General features: G+C 32.5%; 1 long non-coding RNA gene across 9 annotated transcripts; it reads left to right on the forward strand.

The window, feature by feature from the left end:
• Window positions 1-5,385: 5,385 nt before the first annotated feature.
• On the forward strand, window positions 5,386-12,329 carry LOC113703890 (uncharacterized). 9 transcript variants are annotated; one of them, XR_011819696.1, is made up of 8 exons: window positions 5,386-6,563; window positions 6,897-6,938; window positions 7,564-9,245; window positions 9,579-9,620; window positions 10,246-10,450; window positions 10,657-10,747; window positions 11,452-11,525; window positions 11,957-12,329. It is a non-coding gene; the product is annotated as an uncharacterized lncRNA (long non-coding RNA). The 9 variants fall into 9 exon arrangements; XR_011819695.1 differs by adding an exon at window positions 6,658-6,764 and having other exon boundaries at window positions 10,246-11,525; XR_011819693.1 differs by adding an exon at window positions 9,340-9,446 and having other exon boundaries at window positions 10,246-11,525.

Raw genomic sequence — 12,329 nt, forward strand, 5'->3', positions numbered from 1 at the left:
TTTATGAAGTAGATAGTGGGAAAGTTTTAAATTTTAAATTTGACTGGTGATAGGGTTGGTTATAACCTACTACTTTTTATGTATTAAAATAAATACAAAAATCTAGAAAAAAGAATGGGAAGTTTGGAAGCCATTGAGAGACTCGTTCCTAAAAACCCACTTTCCAATACATATAGATACAGATTACCATCCAACCTTGCCCTCCCTCTTCATTATTTGATCTTAAAAAAACTCTCTGTGCTGCATTCTTTCTTTTTCTCTTTTAATTGCTTTTTAAACAAAAATTCTTTGTTTTTATTTCCACCACACCTTAATTTTTTATAACTAATACTCTAGCGAATTGTTGGGACAGTATTAAGGCAAACCAATTGAGAGAGTTGGCACGAGGATTTGCATGTCTATAAGGTTTTGTTGACAAAATCTATTATTTTAGAATTATTAATCTTTTCTTTTAGAGTTTATAATTAAAAATTTTGGCATAGATTGTTTTTTTTTTTTCATTTTCCAGCAGTATTAATTTATAAGCAACAACCTTGTATAAGTTGTGTTAAGTAACGACTATCAAGATCATATTTCCATAATATGGAAAGCAAAGAGAATTTTGCAGTCATGAATCATGACTCCTATATAAAAGATTTAAGTTATTTTACTATTTTTGCATTTGATTAGATATACAAATCTTGATTCCTAAATTGAAGATTGTGTTTCATATTTTTATTCATATTAGGTTAATTTTAGTGAGATTTGTTAATCTAGAATATGGATATTTTTCTAGTTTTTGAAAATTTTCAATTTTAATTAATCTCTTGTGATGAATGCTGAAGTATTTAATGCCCATTTTAAAATGTTAAACTCATTACATATAGATATAGATATCCAAAGAGGGAAAAAAAGAAAAAATAAACAAACAAACAAAGCCATCTTACTTACCACCCACCGAGGAAAGAAGGTCGTAAATTGTAATATATAAAATATGTGTGAAAATTGACTTAAAATTTGAGATATATTAATGGCTCTATCTTTCACCAAATGGAGCAACATGCCAATGATAGTGTACATAGCTGCCGGCCAAACAGAGCAATGTGCCAATTATAGTACACGCTCAAAAGCACTTTGTAACTCTGCTCAACGAATAATACCACAAAATTCCCCCACTATCCTAGGTTGGAATCTCAATTTTTATCCAATTAAACACCAAAATTACCAAAATATATAAGGGATGAAAATTATTGTGCATAGTCCTTCTCTCATTTATATAGTTAAGATTTATTATATGGAATTAAATAATGGAGATAGGATTGAAATAAGGTTAAGAACATGACAATCTTTAACTTTTTCATATGTTCCATAGAGATAGGATCTTTTTTTTTTTTGTATTTGTCCCAAATTATACGTATATTTCCTTTTTCAAAAAGTATTCATTTTGTAAGTTTATTAATATGCTGATATTCAATGTACACTGTTATCAACATTTTCATTTTGTTATTTATTTTAGTCAAGTTTGTAACTTTGACGAGATTGAGTCTTATATTGAAAAACTAAAGAGTAATAAGTTCCAAGAATGATTAGTAATATGAGCATCTATTTTGAATGAGTCATCTAGTGTTAAATGAGTGGTATATAAGAAAACTATTAAATATAAATAGTTGCTTTAACTACATCAACTAACATTTTTTAATCTACGTAAAAATAAAATTAGAGAATATTAATTATATGGGATGAGGTAATTGAGATATGATTATATTAAACACTAATATGATTATTTATTCATTTATTTGTCTATTTTTGTTTACTTATAATAGGAAATCAGACATTTAGCATTGACTGTGTGAACTGATGCTAATTTTACATTTATAAATCAAATTGGGTTCATCCATTTTTCCTTTTTTGTGTTATTTTGAATTTGACTTTATATTTATTATCTTTGTTACGTGTTCAATTATTGACAACACTCCCATTTTTAGGGTGGATTTGGAACTAAAGTTGTTGGTCTCTTCACTTCTGAATCTGTAATTTTTACAAAGCATTTATTTTCCCCTTTAAAAAGTTTTGACCTTTATGTGTTTCTTGTTCAATTTGATTATTTCTCTTAATATTTTTAGACTTCATTTTCTAGAGTTTATGCAGCTCTTCACGTTTTATTTTCAAAGAAGGGAATTTTTTTAGGTAGACTTCAATTTCATGATTTTGGATTTCATTTGTTGTACTTGGTTGAATCCACTTTTTCACAACATGCTGCAATATGGATGGTGACAGCATTTTGCCCCAAGCATTAAAATTGTTAACAAAAATAAGTATTTTTTTTTCTTGGTACCAATACTTTGCCAATGGAATTGGCACCATAAGAACATTGCACTGTCAACCTTGTCCTACCTAACTGATTCTCCATTTTTTTTCCATCTTTTTGATCTCTTTGGGTATTACTTTTATGATAAAGGAAGCGCGATTGGAGGGCAAGAAATGCAAATGTATTTTTTTTCCTTCTCTCATAATCAACTTTCTTTTTTCTATCCTAATTCACCTAAATTCATGAGAAAAATAGTAATTTAGTTCAACCCTAGGAAAGCGATGAAAAAATACATAAACATGCAAGCACAGAAGCAAATAAATATACATAAAAATCTAACTATTACATTTGGGACCCTAACTACAATCTAAGGGAGGAATTTGAAAAATAATAACCTGACTATTACATTTATCTAACTAAATACATTTTTCTTGGGCAAAAGGAAAAAAAACTATCTATTACAATTTGACATTTAAATGTCTCCTAAATAATCATCAAAATAAAATAAAATAAAATAAATGAAAACTTAAAATGGATACATAAAAGAAAAAGCATTCAAAACACACAATAACACATAAAAAAAAAATACATAGGAACACATAAAAGATCTTAAAATAAGAATAAAAGGTACCTCTCTTAAAATAGTGGTTAAATGAGGTAGAATTTGCCCTATTTATACTCCAAAACTACCAAAATAGTCAAAGCACTAATTTAATTAACAATTAAAAAGAAAATGTAAACATATAGCAAATTCACTCTATCATTCCAAAGAAATATGAACAAACATAAAATGTAATTAAATTAAGGACCTAATTGAATGAATTTCCAAATTTTAGGGTCACAGAGAAATTGTTTAAAAGATTAGAGGCTTAATTGCAAATTCCATTTCTGGTTTCTCAAGGCCAGAGGGCCTTTGGGCCATTTTCTTTCTTTTCTTTGTTTTGGTCTAGGCCAAAGCACTTTAGCCCAGAAGACCAATCCATTCACAAAACGTTGGGCCTAACTACAAAAGCCCGTATGTCAACCCAAAAAATAAGTCTTAGCCAAAAAATAGCAGGCCAGCCCATTTTCTTTACTAAACCAAATCCAATAAAAATGTTGGGTTTTAACTACAAAACCCATATCATAACCCAAAGAAAATAAAAACAAATCCATTTATCAAAATCCCAATGTATTTGGATTGTAAATTATTTGAGATAATTTTGTGAAAAAAGTACTGCAACACTTTTTAAATATGATGTATGTGAAATAAAAAGGTGATTGGAAAATGTGTTGATGATGGAAGCAAATCAATGTGTGTAAATAAGGTGTTAACCCATTTTCTAAATCATTTTCATAAATCCCCAAAAGAAAAAGAAAATGTTTAACTAGGTAATTTACATCCAATAAAAATATTTAATCTTTAGTTATATCCTAACATCCAGAAAAAATTTACTCAAAGCATACATAAAACATATAAAAGAAGATCAAGACTTGGAAAGAGAGGAATCAACCCTTTTTCACAAATTTTTGGGCCTTAGTGCAATTATTTAAAAGTTGGGGGCAAAATTGAAATTTCCTGTTCAAACCATGCAACCCACGAACTCTGAATGGATGTTGTAGGTCCAGCAAGTTTAAGAAACATATGAAGATGATTGCAACAAATCCACATCGTTTTCCAAATACACAAAATTTATATAGCCCAAAGAAGATCCCAATATCCAAACGGAAGATTCAAAACAAGATTATGTGGGAGGAATCTAAACCAATATGCTGCAACAAGAAAGAAAAACAGCAGAGGAAAAGAAAACAAGCGAGTGCAGCAAAATTTTTACGAATCTGGCACGGATCTCAGCTTCTATGAAAGAAAAGGAATGAACTAAGTTATCTTTGGTGCTCTATGGAATCAAATAAATGTGGAGAATCTCGAGAAAACGCCTCCAAATGATAGAAAACGAAGCTGAAAAATTGTCGTGGAGACTCAAGAGCTGCAAACGCAGCAAGTTTAAGCCTCGATTCAAAGGTGTTGTGGTGGGTTTTCTCAAAAATTTTCAACACGAACTTTTCTCCCCAACCAACCTAGATTACGTAGAAACAAAATTTTTCTGACAAGAAGCCCTAACGAGATTGGAATCAGGCAGAGAATGTAGCTGAATCATCAGCCCTGGCTCAAGAAGAGTTTTACAGAAAATTTCTACTATTTCTCTTCTCTCTCCCCGTTTTCTCTCTTTTTTCTCTTTTGTTGTCTTTTGCCCACTTTTTTCCTCTCCCCCCCTCCTCTCATGGCTGCATTCTTTTCTATTTAAAAAGTTTTGCCAAGAAACCCTAAAAACTTCCTCTCAATGGTACAAAATGGAATCCGTTTTGCTGGTCTCTTTTTGGCCATTTGATGGCCTTCCTTCCAGAGATTTCTTGATAAGGATTAGACTGAGGTGGACTTTGTACTGGCAATGCTTGGGAGAAAAGAAAAGGAAGAAAAATGCGAATTTGATGCCTTCAAATTTCCAACTGCATTTTCGTACTTGTTGCTCTAGTTCTGGCTTGAAGAAAACTGCGCGCGTGCTGTGTGCGCTCACGTGAAGCAGCCAAAATTTTTTTTGTAATATTTTTCATTTTTTGTTTTTTCTTCTCTTCTTTTCCTCTTGATTTTCGTACAAAACCAACCAAATAAAAATCAAAATAAGGTGAAAATGATTTTTCTTAAAATGAACTAGCGAAAAATAAAAATAAGATGGAATAAAAAAGATAATAAAATTTTGGTATCTACAGCGTAACAGCATGACTAATGCTTTTATACATATTAGTACATAAAACTTCAAAAATTTTATTGCAATTAAACTTTCAATAACCTATTAGCACATGCTTTACAATTTCTATGTGTATGACATAATACGGCTTTTATCACCTTATTTGTATTAGTATTAGGCTAACCGACTTCACATACTAATATTCGTATTCATGGCACACTTTACATGTGCGCTTAATTTAAAAAATGATACACTACTTAATAAAAAGTTAAAGAAAAGTTATTGTGTTAAATATTTTGTAAATAAAGAATAGGAAAATTAGAAGTTAAGAAACCTTTAATTTACTCATTCCTAGTTCAAAACTTTCCTTTTCCTTCTATTTTCATCAACATAACATACAATACACCAAAGAGGGTTACTGTTCACTTTTCGTCATCATCACATGCTGCTCGCGTGAGTTATCTAAATTGGTTCTTCAATGTGCTCTAGCATCGCCCATGGATTTCTGATGGGATCAGAGGCTCATGTGATTTTCTTTCTTCTTTCGTCTCTTGCTGCTGCGATGTCTTGAGCTACCAGAAGAACCTTGCCTAAAATGATGATTGGCCCAATTTACCATCTTTATCTTCTCAACATAACATACAACGCACCAAAGAGGGGTTACTGTTCACTTTTCGTCGTCATCACGTGCTGCTCGCGTGAGTTATCTAAATTGGTTCTTCAAGGTGCTCCAGCATCGCCCATGGATTTCTGATGGGATCAGAGGCTCATGTGATTTTCTTTCTTCTTTCGTCTCTTGCTGCTGCGATGTCTTGAGCTACCAGAAGAACCTTGCCTAAAATGATGATTGGCCCAATTTACCATCTTTATCTGCTGGATATTGGAGATGAACGCTGTTCTAAATTTCAACATAACATATTGTCACTTCCTACAGGCTCGGAGATCTTCACCCTTTTCTTCACCTTGGTTTTCAGATTGGTTTCTCTTTCTAGGGGTTTCACATCTCTTTTTCTGTCTGGCTTCTCTTTTCTCCCTATCCTTTCCTTGCAGACTCTAATTGTGGCTTCTTTTCTTGCGTAATTCCATCTTCTACCCTAAAACCTCAACCCTTCTTATTGTGATATCATTATGTGATGATATTATTATTTGATTTTGGGGGTTTTTTTTGTTCATATGTGATTTTTGGGGGTTGTTTTTTTTTCGTTTCCTATTCTTTTGGTTTTGGGTGTTTGTATCTTTTTATTTCCTTTATTTTTCATGTATATGCTTTTCCACTTTTAGTAGGTCTCCCTGTATTTGGATTTGGCCATTGCTCTATCTACATGAAACTTAGGCATATGGTATTATTATGTGATTTTTAGGGGTTGTTTCTTGTTTTTCCATTTCCTTTTCTTTTGCTTCTGGATGTTTGCTTGTATCTTTTTATTTCCTTTCTTTCTGATCTGGCCATTGCTTTGTCTTTTCTTTATTTTGTCCTGGTTACTATCAGTTTGCTTTAAGTAGAACGGATTCTCAAAGCTGCACTGCCTCCGCAGCTGACCACACACAAGGTAACTTACGACTCTGCCTTCCTTACTTTCCTTTTTTTTTTTTTTGGTTTATTTTTGAGTGATCTGAACTATTTGTTTTTTTTTTTTTGCTTAGAGATTACGTAAAAAACAATTATTACATCAATGGCTGGCCATAGCCAACAACATATTTTGCCATTGGTTATTCCACGACCTTACCCCTCATTCCTTCACTTTTATATTGTTAGTGGTCTCTCGATGCTCTGTGGTTTGTTTTTTCCCTTTATACCCAAACGACATATTTTGATTTCTCCTGGCTGCTAGGGACTCTTGATAAACAAAGCTAATGATTAAGTGTTTTCCATTTCATTATAGGAGAAATAATTGCAGGAGCAAAACAACTTCTTGTCAAAGCAGGTACATTGGATAGACTTAACTTTTTGCATCTTTAGATAAATTTTTTCCGTTATTTTTACTGTTCCAACTCTTATCCTAAGTGCAAAGAAAGTAATCATTTGTTCATTATTCGCACCTTCAATTTGAGTTAAAGGAAAATGAGAACATAGTCACGGTATGCTGCTCATCTGCAATCTGAGCCGCTACCTGAATTGGTGCCCTTTTCTTTCTTAAAATTAGGTACTGTCTCTGTAAATCTCTTGCCACTATTCTGTGTCAATAGACACATGTCGATCCCAGTAATTCTCATGCAACTTTTGATCTATTGCTATTGCAGAAAGACCAATGAAGGCTAGGCTGCAACCCACCAAATTTAAAAGATCTTTTTCACGTGCTTTCGAAAATTTTGATATTAAGATATACTCTTCACCTTGAAGAAAAATCCGTTTCGTGTTTTCAAGAGAATTATACATGTATATGACTATACATTCTTCAATTGCCACTGAAACTGAACATTTGAATCACTTCCTCAACTGATGTTGTTAGATTATTTATTTTATATTCTTCCAATTTTAGTTGTATTTTATTAGCAAAATTGATATGATTAAGGAATTTTTTACACTTTTCCTGTGTATTTTCCTTGCAGGCAAATGGACCCTTAGGCAAAGTGGATGGAAGAGATGGTGGTGATGCGAACTTGTTCATACCATCTTGGCTGGTTAATCTCATTAGTAAATAATGACTAAGGAGGGGAAACTTCTTTTTGCTTTCAAGCCAGAAAAGTTATTTGTCAAAATAATTATGTTTTTAATTTTGTTTTATTCAGCGCCAAACATGCCCATCTTAATGAGGTAGGTATTATGTGCATGATACTATGTATTTCGTGTTTGCGATGCTAATTAAATTGTTGATAAGAAAATACTTGACACTTTCATATAGTACTTTAATACCAAAAGAAAAAGAAAGTGTCTTATGTGAGTTCTGTTTTTGGCTGGTGCGTAACTCTTATTTCAAGGCCAATGTCTGAGGCTGTTTATTTGTATGTTTCATTTGAAAGCTTACTTCTGCATTTTGGTTGATGGCCTTGGAGTAAAGCAAATACATGGATTTCTTTCTGAAGACTTCTATTCAAAGAAAAACTAGGATCAGTGAGTTCTTGCTATGTATGTGTGTTCTTTATTTACTTAAAGCATTTGGATTAATAGTGAGTATTTTACACATTGAATTCAGAACTTCCATGTAACATTTTTATGTCAATTTTAGTTCTGGTGCTATGTCAACCTTGATTTGATGTGTGAAGCCCATGCCTAGACCTATGTAATGACCAAAGTCATGAAATTGATGCAAAATAGGTAAAAAGGGGAACTAAATGAGTTGAAGAGATGTGAGAGTTTGGTCTATAAAGGATTGGAAGAAGTATAAGAAGAAAAGTGAAAGGAACAGGGGTTATTGGCTTGAGGATGCAGTGGAAATCTCATGTAGTAAGAGCTTTAGTTATTAGTATAGATTCTATTTAATAGGAACTTCGGTCGGTTATTGAAATTAATGACCTTACAAGGATATAATGGTATCCTTTGCAAACTTATCTTAACAGATTTATAAATATGTCTTCACAGTTTTTTGTCTCAATTATGTGCTTGTCTTTTTTTTTTTTTTTTTGGGTTAAAAAGAAGCATTCCCGAGAAGGGGAAAGAATGATCAATGCCTTGTATATTTTGCAATGAAAACCCTTTTCTTCACCTTGGTTTTCAGATTGGTTTCTCTTTCTAGGGGTTTCACATCTCTTTTTCTGTCTGGCTTCTCTTTTCTCCCTATCCTTTCCTTGCAGACTCTAATTGTGGCTTCTTTTCTTGCGTAATTCCATCTTCTACCCTAAAACCTCAACCCTTCTTATTGTGATATCATTATGTGATGATATTATTATTTGATTTTGGGGGTTTTTTTTGTTCATATGTGATTTTTGGGGGTTGTTTTTTTTTCGTTTCCTATTCTTTTGGTTTTGGGTGTTTGTATCTTTTTATTTCCTTTATTTTTCATGTATATGCTTTTCCACTTTTAGTAGGTCTCCCTGTATTTGGATTTGGCCATTGCTCTATCTACATGAAACTTAGGCATATGGTATTATTATGTGATTTTTAGGGGTTGTTTCTTGTTTTTCCATTTCCTTTTCTTTTGCTTCTGGATGTTTGCTTGTATCTTTTTATTTCCTTTCTTTCTGATCTGGCCATTGCTTTGTCTTTTCTTTATTTTGTCCTGGTTACTATCAGTTTGCTTTAAGTAGAACGGATTCTCAAAGCTGCACTGCCTCCGCAGCTGACCACACACAAGGTAACTTACGACTCTGCCTTCCTTACTTTCCTTTTTTTTTTTTTTGGTTTATTTTTGAGTGATCTGAACTATTTGTTTTTTTTTTTTTGCTTAGAGATTACGTAAAAAACAATTATTACATCAATGGCTGGCCATAGCCAACAACATATTTTGCCATTGGTTATTCCACGACCTTACCCCTCATTCCTTCACTTTTATATTGTTAGTGGTCTCTCGATGCTCTGTGGTTTGTTTTTTCCCTTTATACCCAAACGACATATTTTGATTTCTCCTGGCTGCTAGGGACTCTTGATAAACAAAGCTAATGATTAAGTGTTTTCCATTTCATTATAGGAGAAATAATTGCAGGAGCAAAACAACTTCTTGTCAAAGCAGGTACATTGGATAGACTTAACTTTTTGCATCTTTAGATAAATTTTTTCCGTTATTTTTACTGTTCCAACTCTTATCCTAAGTGCAAAGAAAGTAATCATTTGTTCATTATTCGCACCTTCAATTTGAGTTAAAGGAAAATGAGAACATAGTCACGGTATGCTGCTCATCTGCAATCTGAGCCGCTACCTGAATTGGTGCCCTTTTCTTTCTTAAAATTAGGTACTGTCTCTGTAAATCTCTTGCCACTATTCTGTGTCAATAGACACATGTCGATCCCAGTAATTCTCATGCAACTTTTGATCTATTGCTATTGCAGAAAGACCAATGAAGGCTAGGCTGCAACCCACCAAATTTAAAAGATCTTTTTCACGTGCTTTCGAAAATTTTGATATTAAGATATACTCTTCACCTTGAAGAAAAATCCGTTTCGTGTTTTCAAGAGAATTATACATGTATATGACTATACATTCTTCAATTGCCACTGAAACTGAACATTTGAATCACTTCCTCAACTGATGTTGTTAGATTATTTATTTTATATTCTTCCAATTTTAGTTGTATTTTATTAGCAAAATTGATATGATTAAGGAATTTTTTACACTTTTCCTGTGTATTTTCCTTGCAGGCAAATGGACCCTTAGGCAAAGTGGATGGAAGAGATGGTGGTGATGCGAACTTGTTCATACCATCTTGGCTGGTTAATCTCATTAGTAAATAATGACTAAGGAGGGGAAACTTCTTTTTGCTTTCAAGCCAGAAAAGTTATTTGTCAAAATAATTATGTTTTTAATTTTGTTTTATTCAGCGCCAAACATGCCCATCTTAATGAGGTAGGTATTATGTGCATGATACTATGTATTTCGTGTTTGCGATGCTAATTAAATTGTTGATAAGAAAATACTTGACACTTTCATATAGTACTTTAATACCAAAAGAAAAAGAAAGTGTCTTATGTGAGTTCTGTTTTTGGCTGGTGCGTAACTCTTATTTCAAGGCCAATGTCTGAGGCTGTTTATTTGTATGTTTCATTTGAAAGCTTACTTCTGCATTTTGGTTGATGGCCTTGGAGTAAAGCAAATACATGGATTTCTTTCTGAAGACTTCTATTCAAAGAAAAACTAGGATCAGTGAGTTCTTGCTATGTATGTGTGTTCTTTATTTACTTAAAGCATTTGGATTAATAGTGAGTATTTTACACATTGAATTCAGAACTTCCATGTAACATTTTTATGTCAATTTTAGTTCTGGTGCTATGTCAACCTTGATTTGATGTGTGAAGCCCATGCCTAGACCTATGTAATGACCAAAGTCATGAAATTGATGCAAAATAGGTAAAAAGGGGAACTAAATGAGTTGAAGAGATGTGAGAGTTTGGTCTATAAAGGATTGGAAGAAGTATAAGAAGAAAAGTGAAAGGAACAGGGGTTATTGGCTTGAGGATGCAGTGGAAATCTCATGTAGTAAGAGCTTTAGTTATTAGTATAGATTCTATTTAATAGGAACTTCGGTCGGTTATTGAAATTAATGACCTTACAAGGATATAATGGTATCCTTTGCAAACTTATCTTAACAGATTTATAAATATGTCTTCACAGTTTTTTGTCTCAATTATGTGCTTGTCTTTTTTTTTTTTTTTTTGGGTTAAAAAGAAGCATTCCCGAGAAGGGGAAAGAATGATCAATGCCTTGTATATTTTGCAATGAAAGACACTGGGACTTGCATTTTGATATGTCATATGAATGATTTAGCAGTCATATATTGTGCTACTTCTTGTTGTTTCATTTTGCTTACATGAGGTTTGCCCTATGCAACTACCATGATAATCCTGCAGAGCTGTCGAATGAGTTGTGCAGGTCCATTTGTGCTCCTTCCATCCATTGCTAATATTTGCCGTTCATTTAACAGGTTAGTAAATTTGATATATAGTTAATATTTTTCTACAATTTCTTGGCTATTTGGACAATCTATTCTGCTTCTTTTCTTTTTATTTGAAGAATTTATTTTTCAGTAATTTTATTACTGTATGCTGTTTGGATTGTATTTTGTAATTTTGGCTATGAAAAATAGTTTTTAAGTAGTAATTGTTTTTGCTTCTTTTGCTTAAGCATCATTACACTCATAGGGTTAAGCATCGTTTGTTATTTTCTATAAGGTTCTGATGGTAGCTTACTTGGATCTATTTGTAATTGTTTTTGAATTTCTTTATGTTGTATTATGTCCTGGGGAATTCATACACTAGATATACTTGTCCTAGAAGATTATTTCTTGAATTTTCGTCTTCCTCTATTTTGCAACATAATTACTATATATTCTTATGTCTTACTTTTTACTTGTAGAAAATTCCGGATCACACTGATTAAAAATTAGTTGAGCATCGAACTCCAGACATTGTTCTTACAAGCAGAACTAGAGTTTACAGTATTGGAAACAGGAAAGATAGATTTCATCGGAAATGGAGCGCCTTTGTTGCAGATCATAACCTCCAAGATAGAGACGTTCTACTCTTTCTTCCTCAATCTCACACTTTGTTTGCTTTGTTAATCTTTGAAACCTATGGAATAGAAATTATTTACCCCTGGCATCACATGTTCATGATTTAAATATTATGTTTGTAGATTCTGAATTATCAGTGAAATTGGTCGTCCGATGTAATGAAATGATTTGTGGTTCGTACTTAAGAATGACTTCAGTAGATTTAACCTTTTTCCA

This window comes from Coffea arabica, chromosome 8e (assembly GCF_036785885.1).
Source record: "Coffea arabica cultivar ET-39 chromosome 8e, Coffea Arabica ET-39 HiFi, whole genome shotgun sequence".
NCBI classification, from domain to species: domain Eukaryota; kingdom Viridiplantae; phylum Streptophyta; class Magnoliopsida; order Gentianales; family Rubiaceae; genus Coffea; species Coffea arabica.